Here is a 17896-nt window from a genome sequence, read left to right as displayed (position 1 = left end):
ACCCAAACTCGAATCACAGGTTTTTCTTTTCCATTTTCATTTTATTTTCCAATTTTATTTTTTTATTTCATTATTTTAAGATTTTATTTTATTTTATTTTTCTTGTTTTTATTTATTTGCATTTAGTAACTCAATATTTATTAAAAAAATATTTTATTTTTGGAAGACAAAAAGAATTATAAATAAATAAATAAACCTTTTCAAATAGGTTTAAAAGAAAAAATAATAAAAAAATCTTTTTCAAATAAAAATTTTTACAAAATAAATTCATGAATTCTATCAAACTATTGGAGAATTTTCATGGATTTTATTTTTTAGAATGGAATCCACCAAACTATTAGGAAATTTCATAAATCATTTTTTTTTAAAATAATAATGAAAGAATAATAATAAAAAAATAATTTTATCCTCCAAACGATTGGAAAATTATTTTTTAAATTAAATATTACAAAACTATTAGAAGATTTAATGGATTTTCCAAAAAATAATAAATAAAACTTTTATAAATACTTTTAGAATAAAATCTCACCAAACTATTAGGAAATTTGCTTCAAAGTAAGTCATACCAAACTATTGAGAGATTTTGCTGATTTTTTTCAAATAAAAAACCTTAATAAATCCGATGACAGAGCTTCTTTAAGGTGGGACACTAGTCCCTATGAATACTCTTGAAGTAAGAAAATTATCTTAAATTGTTAAACTATTGAGATAATTTTAAGACTAGTTTTCAATATTTAATATTTTGGTAAAATCATAAACGTTTTTAAGGCTTGGATAATTTAGAATCAAATTGGTATATCTTTTGATGTATGTTGTAAGGGTGTTATAACATTTCTCATGTGTAACCGCACTCCTAGACCTAAAATCTGGTTTTGTGGATTAGATTCAATTAGGTGGCCAATCACTCCTAAACAAAAAAGATTGGTGGTGACTCCTCTAATCCATGTCTAGTAGTAGGTCCACGAATCATACCTAATGACATATTCTTAATGAAAATATTACATTATGCTTACATAGTCAAATTTTATTTAGTGCTTAAATTAAATGCTATTGTTTTAATTTAAGTTTTTAAATTCAATATAATTTTATTGCTAGGGCAAATCATCTTACATTTTATGGATAAAGCATGGATAAATCTCATGTCAAGAGTGAGTGAAGAATACATAAAAGAAGTCACTAGTTTTTTAGACTTTGCCTTTGCAATATCATCTGGAGATGAAAAATTTTGGTGTCCTTGTGTTAAATGTGTCAACACATTTAAAGTTTGTAGGAGAGATGCATTTGATCACATAATATGTCATGGTTTTCTCAAAAGATATGTTTAATGGGTATTTCATAGAGAGATCTTAGATGCATGTTTACCTACTGGAATAATTAATGACGAAGAAATAGGGCAAGGTCCTGACATTCATGATTTATTACATCAGATGATGGTTGAAAGAGCTATGAATGTTGATGTGGGTAACATACAAGCCGGAGATACTAGTGGAAAGCAACACCATGGTTATAGAATTGATACTAACAGGTTTTATAGTTTACTTAAATATACAAAGGAAAAACTATATCCAAATTTTAAAAACTTCACAAAGTTTTCATTTGTAATCTATTTGTTCCACATTAAGTGTTTTAATGGTTGGACAAATAAATCTTTCAATACATTGTTAGAGGTTTTGAAACTTGCTCTACCAAAGGGTAATACAATGCCAAGGTCTTATCAAGAATTGCAAAAGATGATTTCTGCCTTAAGTTTGGGATATGAAAAAAATCCATGCTTGCCCTAATGATTGCATGTTGTTTTGGAAGAATATGGTAAATAAAAAATATGTTCAAAATGTGGCACTTTTAGGAGGAAAGAGAGATTAAAGGATGCAGAAAGTGATCCCCAAGATAAAATGTCAAAAAAAAAAAAAAAACTACTAAGATTTTACGTTGGTTTTCCAAGGCTACAATGGTTATTCATGTTTTTAAAAACTGCTCCCTTGATGACTTAGCATAAATATGAATGTATATAGAATGGATGTGTAAGACATCGTACAGATTCTCTAACTTGAAAAAAATTAGATTCTTGATATCCTGAGTTTTCTTTTGACCCTCGTAATATTTGCTTGGGATTGACTTTTGATGGCTTTAACCCTTTCAAAACTATGAGTGTGACATATAGCACTTAGCCTATTATATTGATACCTTATGACTTGCCTCTATGGATGTGAATGAAATAGCTAAACTTAATTATTTCCCTACTAATTCCTAGTCCAAAAGGTCCTAGAAACAATATAGATATATACCTACAACCTTTGGTAGCAAAGTTGTATGAACTTTGAGAATCTATTGTTCAGACTTTTGATGCCTTAAAAAATAAAAACTTTCAATTGCATGCAACATTAATTTGGACCATTAATGACTTTTTCGTATATGTCAATTTGCTTGGGTAGAATACTAGGTGAAAATATGCATGTTCTTGCTGTGGATTTGATACTGCATCTAAGTGGTTACAACATGATAAAAAGTATTGTTACATGTGCCATCGTAGGTGGTTGCAACCTAATCATAGGTTTTGGAATGATAAAAACTTATTTGATAGGACTTAAGAATTTAGAAGTGCTCTTTCACCACTATTTGGGAATGAAGTGTTGAGACAGTTGGAATAATGGAATGGTAATGAAAATGGGCCATGGAAGAAGAAAAGTATTTTGTTCACATTACCTTATTGGGAACATATTCTATTGCGTCACAATTTTGATGTGAAGAAAAAAATGTTTATGATAATATTTTTGGTACATTGATTGGGCAAGAAGGGAAGTCAAAGGATAACTACAAAGTGTAACTTAATCTCATAGAAATGGGTATAAGGAGTGTTCTTTATCTAAAGACTTGTCCTGGCACTAACACCCAATACTTGCCTTAAGCTTTGTATCAAATAAGTTTAATTGAAAAAAAAATCTTTTTTAAAGATTCTCAAGAAAATGAAAACTCCATATGAATACTCTTCAAATATCTTACGTTGTGTACAACGTAAACAACGAAAGCTAATAGGGCTCAAAAGTTATGATTGTCATCTCTTAATGCAAGAGTTTCTTCTTATAGCAATACGATGATCTTTACATGATAAGGTGTGCTTAGTTCTTATTGATTTATGTATCTCTTTAAAGACCTTTATTTTAAAGTTCTCAATGAACATAAGCTTGAATTACTTGAGTCTTGAGCTGTATCAATTTTATGTGAAATGAAAAAGATTTTTCTTTCATTTTTTTCACAATAATGGTACATTTAGTTATCTATTTGGAAAATAAAGCAAAAATTGCTAGTCCAGTCATTTATCGGTGATGTGTCATATTGAGAGGTATATCTTAAAGCGGTATAAATTTTTTTACTTAAATTTTAACTAAGATGTTTGCTAATGATCTTTTCTATTGAACTTCCATTTATATAGGTTTTTTCCTACTCTTAAATCATATGAGCGCAATAGAGCTGGTCCTGAAGGTTTAATTGTAGAAAGGTACTTAGCAAATGAATATATAACTTTTTGTTCAAGATACTTTGATGGGATGAAAATTATTTTTAATCGACCCATTTGAAATGAAGATAAGAATCCCTTTGTAAATGAAGAAATATCCATTCTTTCTACTATAAGAAGATCATTGGAAACATCAAAATGTAAAGGTTTTAATGTTAACAAATGTAAAAGGGTCTCATGAATTGTACTTAATGTTGTAACTTTGGTTCAAGCACATCGATATGTGTTATTTTAATTTTGCTGAGTTACTCTTTTTATAAAGTAAAATCACTTATCTACATGCATATTATACTTGATAATTTTCTTTTGTAGTATATTGTAGTCTTTTAAGAATTTTTTTATGGAAAAAACATGAGCAATTTATTAAGAGGCATAATCAGCCTCCTCAGCTTACGTCATATAAGATACAAAAGTTATAAAGTGAAACTTTTCATGATTGGTTTCATGATCATGTAAGTCGCACATCATGATTTGGAATATGTAATTAAATTTTTTATACTTAGATTATTATTTTAACCATATTTGAAATTAGATAGGTTGCTAATTTGGATCAACAAGGAGATGCAAACATCATAAATCAACTTAGATGGCTTGCTCGTGGTCCAACTGATATTATTAGGAAATACACCGGTTATATCATTAATGGTTTAGATTTCATACCAAGGTATATAAGAGATACTTGAAAACTGAAAACAGTAGGATTGTTGTAACAACTAAGATGATGAGTTATGCAAATACAATAGATGCATAACCTATTGATGGGAAAGTTAACTATTATGGGATTTTAAAAGACATTATTCAGTTGAATTATACTGGTAAAATGAAAGTTGTGTTATTTAAATGTGATTGATTGATGTAAATAAAGGTTCTAAAAAGGATAAATTTGGTTTCACTTTTGTGAATTTTTCACATCTAGCTCATAATGGAACTAATTTGGTTCATGATCCTTTTATCTTGGCATCACAAGCTAAGAAAGTTTTTTATGTGAAGGATGAAAGACATAATGGTTGGGTCTTTATCAAGAATGCAAAACTTAGAGATGTATTTGATATGGGTAATGAATCATCCTTATATAAAAAGGAAGAGCATAGAGAAATCCATGTTAAATTTGATGACACACATGGTACTTCAATTTGGGTTAGAAGTGGAGTTGATGATGAAAGAATGGAGGTCACACCAAAGATGAAAAATAAGCATGTAAAAAAAGATCCCATAGATGAACACAATAGGGAAGACATTTTTTAATTCTATGTGATAGTTTAAATTGTTTTTAAGTTTTCGCAATGTAAGACATAATTCACTAATATATTGTGTATTATTAAACTTGAGATGGCAAAGCGTAGATGATTGAATATCACTAAGACAAATTGTGCTTCTAGTTCTCAATTGCAAACACAATCTGAAGAACAACATGTGCCTGTAGATCCAAAAGCATTACAACATGAGCCTCTACGAAAATCTTAAGAACTAATTTCTCAATTTACAAATAATAAAGATCAAGATGAACAAGTTGAACATAATTCGGGTATAAAAATACTATATTCTATTAGTATAATTATTTATGTGTTATAATGTTGTACAAAATCAATTTTTAATGAAATTAATTGCTTTCTTTACATATAATTTTTCTATGTAGGAAATGTTCAACATAAAAAAGCTCGAGGTCCTACATGTATGATTGATATTTAGGATTTGAAAGAAGGGAAGCATGTTGTTGTTAAGGTCAATAATGATGCTATACTTATCAATGATGAATATTGCTCTTTAACTTGATTCATTGATAGTATGGTGAGAATGCCTAGCTTTGCACCAATTAATTATACAATTCACACAAAATGTCGAATGATAAGAAGGAAGAAATGTGAAAAACATTAGAGGTATCAAAATGATAATGTTTTATTTGCTAGCTAATGCCATGACAATAATATTTTAGTTTCCAGTTAATAGTAGCAATTCATATAATATATATTGACATTTTCTTTCCAATTACCTCTTTCAAATTGTAGTCAGTTTGAATTTCATAAATTTGATTCTGATGAGCTCGTTGATGAAAAAATATATAAAAAAATAAAGTCTTGGGCACTAAGAAACATGGGTGCTAAATGGAAGCAATGAAAAAATGAATTGAAGTCTAAATTTTATGATGACCACAAGACACCAGAGGAAATAACTACAAAGGTTGATGATTCTCGAGTAGACAAAAGTCAATTTCTATTTCTTGCTACACATTGATTAACTAATAAAGCGAAGGTAAATGCTTACAAAAGATACTATTTACTTTGTTTTAACACTATGATAATAATTACAAAGTTATTATAATATATATTTTCTTATTCATTTGTGTAAAGGAATAGAGTGAGACAAATAAAATAAATCGCTCAAAATTAGATGAGCCTTATTGCACAGGAACAAAATCATTCTCGAGGATTATTCAAACCTTGGTGTACATATATCAATTTTTCTTGTCACACTAGTTAAATGAATACGAAGTTTACTTTTTATATGTGCGATTTTGTCATTACAATAATTAATGTTATACCTTTATAGAAAGAATAAGTTTATGGAATTCCACCATCACATATTGAGATGTATATTCTTTCTCATACACGTAAAGATGAAAGTGTTGTGAATGATAAAGTAGCTAAAATTGTGGTTTTTAATTTAGTTCTTACTTGCTTTTACTTATGTTTTGTTTCTTTATACTAAAATGTTTGTTTACAATTTTAGGAACTCATGAAACAAGGTTTGACCAAAACTAGTTTTTAGAATTTTGAAGGGAGTTCATAGAAAGATAATGTTTATTCAAAAGTTAAAGAATCGGAGAGAAAAGATCGTGTTCGTTGCATGGGTACAATATCTACTTCATCTAAACAATATGATCATTTATTTTCTAAATTGGATCAGCATAAGGAAGAGGTACAAAAGTTGAAGGCTGAAATTAAAAACTTGAAAGAAACTTTAAGTATTATTTTATCGATATTTAAAAGATAATTTCCTAATGAGAATATGAATATCTTGAATACTGTTACTCACATGGTGAATAAAGAGGTATATAAAACATCTATTTTAGTTTATATATATGTAAATTATCATATTGCTCATAAATCTTGAACCTTATTTAAATTTCTTTTGAATTATTTTTAGGTTCTTGATGCCAGTAGTGCTTCAGAAATTGCACGTGAAAACTATCATTCTTCAAATTCAAGTCATCAACCTAATGAAAATGAAAATGATAAACTTGTCATCGCATGATATATATGTGAAAATATTTTGCTTGATACTTGTTTCTTAAATAGAATGTCAAAATCAATTTTGAATCTAGGTTTTGAATAATGTAATTGTGTTCTTGAAACATTACCCATAGTTTTTCACATAATCATTAAATTACAATATGATTTAAAGCCTACTCTGTTTCCTTTGAAAAGGCTTTTTGCCTTTTTTTTTTTCTTTTGAAAAGGCTTCCTTATGATGTAAGTATGCTTTGTAGTCGTAGACTTGAATGTTATAGTGAAAATATTTGTTTAATGATAGTTCTATTGACTAAAATAATCTTAGGTTGATTTCATTAAGTTATTATTTGGAATTAAACTAAAAGAATGAGGAGATTACACATGCAAATTATGTTATTTATTGTTCATTCATGCATTACACTAATGAATATGATGTTTATAATATTATTGTTGCTGATATATAAATAGATGATTACCTTCTGTATATATGAATGAATAAGATGTTTATAAAATTATTTCTACCGGTATATGAATGGATGATTACCTTATTACCTTCTATATATATAAGATAATTTACAAGAATTCTAATTGGATTTTTTTAAGCTATGCAGATGCTTTTTTATAGAAATCTATGATAAGATCATTTATTTTCAGAAGTTGTTTATTTACTCAGAGCATTATGTTTGTAGGGGGATTTGGTTTTGTTTTGGATGTTATGCACTTTATTGAAATAAGGCTATTGTGTTTTGTGATGCTTGATTGATATATTGAATACTGTTAGTGAGTCGGGTTCATTGAGCTTGTTAGTTATATGATGTAGCTACACTTGTTGACTTTTTCAGAACTTGTGATATTTTATGAAATAAATTATTTTGGTTTTAGAAATGGCTTGTAATAGGTACATGCATGTTTTTTCTTATTGAGATGGTTTTGCAATTATTTGTTCGTTTACAAATTTTTTAAGATTATGTTGTTCAGAGTATTATTGAAGTTTTAAAGTGATCAAAAAGTCTTTAAGTGTCCGGTGGTGCAAATTTATGATTGTATTTTTTAAGGTAAGGTGGTGTAACTCTTTATCTATATTTGTTTTATTGATGTTTGTTTTATCAAACTTGGTACAATGACTTTAGTTTTTCACTTATACTAAGTTTGTGGATTATAAATAATTTACTTGTAGTTTAATGTTATTAAATATCTTTTACTTTATTGTGTTTTTTTTTTTTTGTTTATATGAAAACATATCATATTATAATTATAAATAAATTAATATTAATAATTGAAAATATAATTTTTAAAAAATTTTACCAACGTCTTAACATTTATACTAACGCACTTGATCATTGAAATATTTTAGGTGATACTAAAAGTCACCAAAATATAATAAAAAAATTAAAATATATAAGTCTATATTGACAATCTCTAACCGTTAGTGTAGGTATATCCATTAAAGCATACAATTCTATATTGATAATCTCTAATCGTCAGTATAGTAAGAAAATTAAAAAATATAATCTATACTGACGGATGCTAAGCATCAGTATAGGTGAGAAAATTAAAAACATTTTTACCTATACTGATGGGCTTTAAGCATCAATATAGGTAAAGGCTATACTGACGGGCATTAACCGTTGGTATAGGTAAGAAAATATAAAACATACAAGTCTATACTGACAAGTGTTAATTGTCAATAAAAAGTATAACAGTAAAATATACAACATATGCTATACCAATAGATATACATTTACTAACAATCTTGAACCATAGATCTATCTCTACAAGCTATTCCAACACCTTAGTATAAGTCTATAACAACAAGGGATATAGCGACAGTTAAAATTCATCGGAATACATATTTTGACCATCAGTATAGGGTTTATGGTGTTATATTGACGGATTTTGAGGTTTTGCTGATGCTTTTTTTAGCATCACTATATGTCAAATTTCTTGTAGTGTATAATTTATCAAAATGAAAATTATGATTTAAAAGTTCATTTCATTGTGTAATTTAATTTGACATGTTGTAAAAAACTCTAGAAACATAATAACATTACTCGTAAAAAAAATAAAATAGATGATTTACTAATTGTGACGGATCTTAAAATTTGATTTTGGGGTATCAACTAAAATTATACCTTTTTCATTTGAGGTATTACATTATATTTATTTAATACAAAAGACATATGAAATTAATATTCGAATAAAAGATAACAAGCTCATGTTATTATAAGTTTTATCAATTTGTAAATAAAAGTATAAAAAATAAAATACATCCAATAAATATTTTAAAACTAAAAATATATATAAATCATTTGTTAAATTTAATCAATATATTTTTAATCAAAACAAGAAAAACAAAATATATCTTTCAAAGAATGAATTGAAAATTTTTGGTAGGAGGAGATTGAAATCAAAGGTATAAGAGAAGGAAAATTGTAAGTGCCAACCTTACAAGGATCCACCTCCTAAAGAAAGTGGATGAAATCTCCATGTTCAATGAAATTAAAACTCTAAGATTATATATTATGTTGTTTTTTCATCTTTTATAAACTGGTCCTAATCTAACTTTGATGATAAAAAATAAATTTTGAAAGTGTCAAAACTATGTAAAAGAAAATTTTTCATAAGTGATTACGACAAGTTAATTTATAAAGCAACAAAAATTAGGAAAGAATAATCCCAAGTTCTTGATAAAAACACAAAAGCTTTAGAATACCCATGCATATAATGACATGACATTTAAGAACATATGTACATATATATAAATATATATTAAGAAACAAATCTTATCATCAAATTTAATTTGGTAATAGAAGAGGACTACAAAGAGTTGTGGTGGCCTAGTGGGGTCTGTAAAAAGAAGAAAAACAGAGGCCTGATAGTGTTGAAGACTAGGAGTTTTAGTGGATAAGTTTAAAAAAAAAAAAAAAAGAAAACCTATTTATGAGGATGTAGAGATCCCGAATCAAGATTTCCTCCCTTTTTTTAAAAAAAAAAAAAAGAAAAAAAAAGTCTATTTATGTTTTCTTTAAATATACTAAAAAAAGTATATAAGATTCCGACTTATATTTGTAATAAATTTATTGGTTTTAAAAGTTTATAAATAATAATTGGTGGGTGCAATAAATATACGGTGTAATTTTCATTTTTTTTAATAATTACATAAAATTATATTATAAAAATAAACAAATAAATAAAATTAACTAAGAGAACCAATTTAAATTTATTTAATATAAATATAAAGAGTTATTAAAAATTTTTGGGAGGGATTATGATTGTAGTTGTTACGTTGCCGTGGACTGCTACGAGGGTTGACTATTGATTAGTAGCTAAATTAAAAGAAATATTAAAAAGTGTTCAAAAGAGTTAATTTTACTCTTTGTATCTAAAATTTGAAAAAAAATATATATTGGTACATAAAAAAATAAAATATATAATTTACATCATAAATTTTTAAATAATATATTATTTTGATTCAAATTATAATATTATTAACTTAATTTGTCTAAACATAATCTAACTTGTATAATTTTATTATTACATTTTATTTGTTAAATAAAAATATTAAATATTTTGTAAAAATTTTATGTGGATATCTTGTGATAAAAAATAATTAATCGATCTTAGGTAACTTTTATGGTTAAGATAAAAAAATATATTTTATAATTTATATTGAAAAAAATTATTGATAATATGTGTGATAAATACAAACTTGATAATATTTGTCAAATATTACATATATAAATTAATTTGGTTAATGAAATTAGAGTTTAAATTAATATGATATATAATTTAAAAACTCAAGAAACAAATTATATATTATTTAAAAATTTTAATGTAAATTATATATTTTATTTTTTAGATATCCATTTATATACATTTTTAAAATTCAATTATCAAATGTTTAACTAATTCTTTTCAAAATTTGGGAAGACCAAAGGCTCTCCGGCTCTAACTATGGGCTACCACTATTTACCAAAACAAGGTTGAGCCCAGACTGCCCAAAAGTTAAGGCAAGTGGAAAAAAAAGTCTGGTCAGAATAACTCCTTTATATATATATATATATATATATATAAAATTCACTTTATTTGTAATAGCTATCCAACAAAAAGAAAAAAACTCTTGGTCCCACACGTCTGGTTTTATTTTATTATAGTAAAATTTTATCAACTTTGATCATTTATATTTGAAAATTTTTATAAGTTAATTTTTTATAAAATTATAATTGAAAACTTTTCCCATTCAAAGATTTTAGAAAATATTATCTTATATTTTAATTAGAAATATATTTAAAATAAAATGAAGTTAAAAGAAAAAAAAGTTTACTTTTAAAAATGAATTAGAACATTATTTATGGGACATTAAAGGCACCAATCCCACTTCTTTGCTTTTTAATTTTGCTTCATAAACGGTAAGATATATAGATAATAATAAAAAAAAAAAACAAAAAACAAAAAGCAAAAAGGAGCAGAGTATGCAAGTACCTACTTGAGGCCTGAGTTTTCAGTTGTCAACAGAAGTCGAAGCTATCTATGCCTTTTGTGTAAATACGAAAGGGGAAGAGATATTCTCACATTATCTGAACTCTGAAGGACAACTAAAAACAATACTGTGTACCACAACATATTCACTAAAAAACCTGCCTTTACAGTAATTATAATGCTTAAATTTATCAAACTATTTTTGGTACATGAGACCTCTTGTCCATTTGATAACAACGTTAAAACTATTTTCATTCGTGGATTCTTTTTTTTTTTTTTTTGGTGAAAAGATGTCTACATATACTCTTTAAAAATTAAAAAATAATAAAATTTGAAAGAAATTTTTTTAATGCTCTCAAAAATACAAAAAAAAATAAAATAAAATTTAAAATAAGATATTTTTTAAAAATATTTTTTTCGTTGATAAAATTAAAAATATATTCACACGTTTTTTATATATTATAAATAAATATCTTAAAAGAAAATTTAAATCTGTCAGTGACAACCGATACGTACTTACCTTCTCTTTCTCTTTCTCTTTCACTTTCACTTTCCATTGCATTTTGTGGGTTGGTTTTCGTTTTTCTTTCCAACCCTATTCTAGTAGACATAATGTTTGTTGTTCCCTTAGTGTTTCAGAGTGAAAGAGAGAGAAATAGGAAGTGAGGGTCGGTATCTTGTCACCACATCACAACACAGCACAGCAGCAGATCATCAGGAAACATGGACATGCTGATGAGGGAAGAAACCAGTTGCTACATCTTAGCTGCTATCATTCTGGCTACTCCCTACTTCTTTTCTGATTGTCATAGTTTCAATTTCACAAAATTAGATCATTCAAATTATTTTACCAATGTGGCTTACAGATCAGTTGAAAGTTCAGTTCTGGGTCTGCTTTACTTTTTGAAAAAGTACAACAAGTTAATTTTTAAAAATGCATATTAGTACTAATTGCTCTCTGATTTTATTCAGGATAAGCCTAAAGCAGTAGCTATAAGCCTACTCGTACTAGAGTTGCAATATATTATATATGGCGCCATCACAATCTTTTCTGTTGACATAAATTTGGTTAGATTCTGTCTTTCTTATTTATCCATTACTGAATTTCTTTTATCTATCGTCCAATCAAATATAATATGATATTATATTATATATATATATATATGCTTATTATAGAAAATTTATAGATGTAACTATTTACATGAATAAATTTTTTTGGCTACATAATTTTTTTTTATAACAACAAATAAGTAATTTCTTAATTTTAGAGTATTTATAAAAAATATATATATATGTTTGATTCATAATAAAAATAAAAAAATTAAGTGTTTAATTTATGAATTATGAATTATTTAAAATAATTGAAGAAATATGTAGAATATGAAAATATTTTTATCTAATAAAAATGAAAAAAAATTTAAAATGATAGGCAAAATCATTTTATTTATAAATTATCTTACAATATTATTTAAAATATTGAAAGTATATAATTATAAATTTTAAATAAATGATGATGATATATAATATAATCAAATTAATATATTATATATGAGTCATTTATTTTAAAATAGAAAAAAAATATTTTTATCATTGATACCCCCATCAATTGATCAAAAACAATTATTCATAAATCCAAGCAAGCAATGAGATGATCATTTTTCTTCTAAAAATAATAGTATTTATTTTTCTTCTAAAAATGTATAATTATATACTTTCAATATTTTAAATAATATTGTAAAATAATTTATAAATCAAATGATTTTTCTTCCCATTTTAAATTTTTTTCCTTTTTATTATTTAAAAATATTTTCATATTCTACATATTTCTTCAATTATTTTAAATAATTCATAATTCATAAATTAAACACTTAATTTTTTTTAATTTTTATTATGAATCAAACATATTATAAATATATATATGTATTTTTAAAATAAAAACTTTAAGATCAAGATGTGAAATTAATTTTTTATAAATAAAAAATTAGATTATATATATTTTTATTAAAATAATATAAAAATTAAAATAAATTAAAAAATTAAAGTTATAAAAAACAAAATAAAGACTCTGTGCATTTCACATGTTAAAAAAACTGGTTACAATTCAATAAAATAAAAGATAAAAAAAAATGTTAAATCTACATCATATTTAGTTCGTTCAATATGATACTGAATAAATTTATATTTTAAAATTTATAATTTTTTATTATCTTTAAATTATAATATATTTATATAAAAATATAAAAAATTTAATAAGACATTATATAACATATATGTTATAATTTTACATTAAAATAAAATATAATCAATTTAAAAAACTTATTGTTCGAGGATTTGAATTTGAATGCATCGTGTTAAATTTTTGGATACTTAAAATTGAATGTTAAAAAATCATTCAACAAAAAGTTAAAATGTTTGATAATTTGATGATTCAGTTACTAAAAGCAAATTTCTAAAAATTGTTATCCATTAAGTTGTTTTTATATGAATAATTCTCGATAGGGTAAGAAGAACAAAAGAACTGTTGGATTACAGCAAAAGAAGGAGAGGAAAAGACTGACAAAAGTAGAGCGGAGAGGGCAATGGCAGAGGTGAGAGAGGAAGGGAGAGCAATTTGTGGGGATGTGTGGAGTTGGTGTAGGGCAGAGGCACGTGTAGCCACTTTAATCCCTTCTTCTCTCACAACTCTCGACGTCTTATTTTACACACCTTCTCACTCAATTCATTGGTGCCAACCCCCCCCCCCCCCCCCCCATGACCTTTTTGATTGAACATATCTGCATTATAATTAATCAATTAATTTTTAAAATATATAAAATTTAATAAAATATTATATAAATTTTATTTTTATAAGTGATGAATTTTTATATATTTTTTTTATTATAATTAAATATTATAATATTATAATAAAAAGAATTATAATTAAAATATTTTTTTATTGAGATTGTTAATTTTATTTTTTAATTTTTTATTTGAATAAGGATGAAAATTGGTATTAAGTTTTACTGATAAAAATGAGTATGATTTTAAGTAGTGAATGGCAATATAACACTCATTTTATACTCATATATATATATTTTTTATATATTTGATAAATAAATTTTTATTTAATAATATAAACTTTTGTATTAGATTAATTTGATCTAATATATTTTTATTAAAAATATATATTTATAAAAATTTATATAAATATATAAGATAAAAATAAAAAACTAAAAAATTATTTTTATTTTTTATTTTTTAAAAAAACTACAATTTGTAAATTATTCGTATTCATTAAATTCTCACAAAAATAAAAATGAAAATAAATTTAGAATATCTGTTAAATATAAATACAAAAATAAATATAATATAAAAAACCAAAGATCATGATAAGAAATATTCTACTCATCCCTTACCCTACCATTAACATCCTTAGCCTTAATTCTCCTCTCACACATCCTTCTGTTTTTATTTTAAAAACCATGGCATATTAATTAAGGTTTAATGTTTCAAACAATTTCTAAACTATAGTAAAATATTCAATATAATATTTAAACTTTAAAAATTTTTAATTTAATACTTGAATTATAAATTTGTTAATTAATATGATATTTAAAAGACTATTAATTGATCACATGGTATTATTTGAAATTAATCATATGATATATAAGTATCATATTACTTAAAAATTTTATAATTTAGATATGACATTAAATTTTTTTTAATTAAAAAATCACATTAAAAAATTTACTATGCTTTAAAGGTGGTTTGAGACATTGATCCTATTAACTAAACTTGTAAAATCATCCATTTCTATTTTTTGAATTCTCGGGTCTCATAAATGATTTATCTTGATACAATAGAGTAGAGATGAACAATAAAAAAAAAAACAAACTCAAATATGAAATGACACAAAACTTGAAATTACCATAATTTTTATAAATTTGATATTCCATAATTTTTTATGCTAAAAAGTAAAAAAAAAAAAATCATTAAAAAATAATTTGAAAATATAAAAAAAAGAGATTTAAGTATTTAATAAAAGATATAGTTTTGGGTATAAAAAGGGAGATTAAAAATAAGACAAAATGAGTATTATTTATTCAAATGTATGAATTTCATAATTTACAATAATATTCTATATATGATTAATCCTTTCTATCATGCTAGAAAGTGCACATCGAGTGATGAAATTGGTCCCTATTGTCATGCCATAGAAAATCAAGTAATTAATTTATACTACTAAAGTTGGAATAACTTACATGTTTATCTTTATTTTTTATAAATAATTAAGAGATATATGTAAAATTGAACCTCAAATTTAATTCATTTCATAATTATTCTTAAAAGAATAATATTCAATAAATTTAATATTCGAATACATGAATAATTCTTTTTCAATTTTTAAAATATAATTTCTTTTGAAAAACAAAATACCAAATAAAAAAATAGCTTAATTACCATGGCATTGAAAACTTGAGAAAGCAAAAAGGGGGCAGAGGCAGACCCCTAGGCATTGCTCTGAATTAACGGGTTTAAAAGTGTGAAAAGATTGCAATCAGTCCCCACTCCCAATTGGATGATGCATTGGCTACAAATGCTGCTTCCACAATAAGTGGCACAAACCATTTGTTTTCATCTACGGTTAGACCAACCACTAATACAAACACTATCCTCTCCCTTGGCCCTTCACCACTTTCTTCTAAACTTTTGCCCAAAAGTTTAATAGGAAGAAGTGATGGATGACTCTTTTGTCTCTTTACTCACAACCATTTAGTGCGTTTTATCCATCAAAGACTAATTTCTCTAATTATCATCTCTAGCAGTCGTTCTCAAACTCTAGTACACTACTCTCCCCTGGTTGGCAGAGCTATAGAGAACCTGAAACCATGATAAAATGGGACTGAATTCTTTCCTTCATTTGCCAGTTCCTCATTAAATTCTCTTGCAGTGAATCTCCACATGTTCAAGAGAAGTTAGGGTTTCTAATTTTGTAAACATAAGACGCCAAAAATGTTCTCTTCAACCAACAATATCAACCCTTTTTCTCACCTTCCTTCTTCTTCTTACCATCCCCCAGCTCTTCCTCCTCCACCTCCTCTTTTAAGTCATGACTCTAATGACATTTTCCTTAATCACCACCATGATCTGGTGTCTGCTAGTTCATTGTTGCCACCTAACGAGTACTCTTTAATTAACATGGCACTGTTAAATAATGCCACAATGATTAAACAGGATGGTGTTAGTGGACTTCATGGCGAATGTTTTAGTGCTTCAGGTTTTAGTATTCCTGCCAAGAAGCCTGTAAAGAAAGATCGACATAGCAAGATTTGCACTGCCCAAGGGGTGAGAGATAGAAGGGTGAGGCTGTCCATAGAAATCGCCCGCGAGTTCTTTGATCTTCAAGACATGCTAGGGTTTGACAAAGCAAGCAAAACCCTAGAATGGTTGCTTACAAAGTCAAAAAATGCCATTAGAGAGCTGGTAATGATGAAGCATGGGAATGGTTGTAGCGGATCAGGTCAAAGGAGTTTGTCTTCGAGCCCTGAGTGCGAAATGGTAGCTCAGAATGGAGAGCTTGATAAGGAGGGGACAGCTTTGAAAAGCAAGTCACCCGAGCTAGAAGGTGTTGTTTCTAAAGAGAAAAAGATGAAAAAGTTACACAAAGTAACAGTCCCTCTTCTTGTAAAAGAGTCAAGAGCAAAGGCAAGGGCGAGAGCAAGGGAAAGGACTAGAGAAAAGATGTGCACCAGGAATAGTACTAGTACACATGATCAGTGGAAAAGATGTCCAGATGCAAGCCCTCAATTCTTGAACCAATTAAGGTCTTTGACCCATCTTGAAGTATCCAAGAAATCAGATCATTCTTATGGCCACAACCACAACATGGCATCCTCCTTTAAAATTGTTGCTCATCAAGTTGAAGAACCTAGGGCTAGTCCCTCCCAGTTTACAAGTGCAGCACCAAGAGAAAATGTTGTCGAGGAATCTATAGTGATCAAAAGGAAGTTGAAGCCATCTACAATTTTGGGTTATCAACAAAACCTCGCAGCTTCAAAGGATGTAAGTTGCAACAGCAGTGGCAATAACTACTTTCCCAATTTGCCTCAGAATTGTGACATCAATGGTGCAATGGCACACTACCTTTTGCGCTATAACTAATGTCAAGCTGTCAACAGGTATCATCCAAGAATACATATATGATCCTTTTCTTATATTTGTTTATCTAACTTCATATATTATATATAATTAATTTCAGTCTTAATTTTCAGGAGTTCAAGTATATGGCAAACCGTGAGAGGCCTGCTTACAATCAATGACTACGGTACTTATGCAGTGCATGAGCATCAAAGATGTAAGCTATAATTTTTGTTGTTTCTTTTAGGTTTGATATAGCAATCAAAAATCTTTGAATGCTTACCTTTCTTTTGAATCTCTCAATGGCTGGCCTCATGGGGTTAGAAATTAGTATAAATTAATGAAGAAGTTTCTCTAGCTTCCATCTCTATTTTTGTTTTTGTACATTTCTTTTATTAATTCCAACAATTCTCCTCCATCTCCTCCCCTTTTTTTTTTGGTTATTTGAAGATTATCTGATGATGAGCAGATAGTATGCCAAGAAAGTTAGCCTTATATTTGATTGAAGTACTCAAGAATCAAGGCATTAAATGGAAGTACAGAATTCAGTGGATGG

The 17896-nt window shown here is 26.6% G+C and overlaps 1 pseudogene across 1 annotated transcript; it reads left to right on the top strand.

Annotated features, from left to right (window-relative positions):
- Window positions 1-16064: 16064 nt before the first annotated feature.
- Window positions 16065-17643, top strand: LOC111306578 (uncharacterized; annotated as a pseudogene). The gene is made up of 2 exons (XR_016331339.1): window positions 16065-17381; window positions 17475-17643. The product of XR_016331339.1 is annotated as an uncharacterized LOC111306578 (transcript).
- Window positions 17644-17896: the final 253 nt, after the last annotated feature.

This window comes from Durio zibethinus, chromosome 21 (genome assembly GCF_047325235.1).
Source record: "Durio zibethinus cultivar Kanyao isolate XHJ-2024 chromosome 21, ASM4732523v1, whole genome shotgun sequence".
In the NCBI taxonomy this organism is placed as follows: domain Eukaryota; kingdom Viridiplantae; phylum Streptophyta; class Magnoliopsida; order Malvales; family Malvaceae; genus Durio; species Durio zibethinus.
This window is presented reverse-complemented; position numbering and strand designations above follow the sequence as displayed.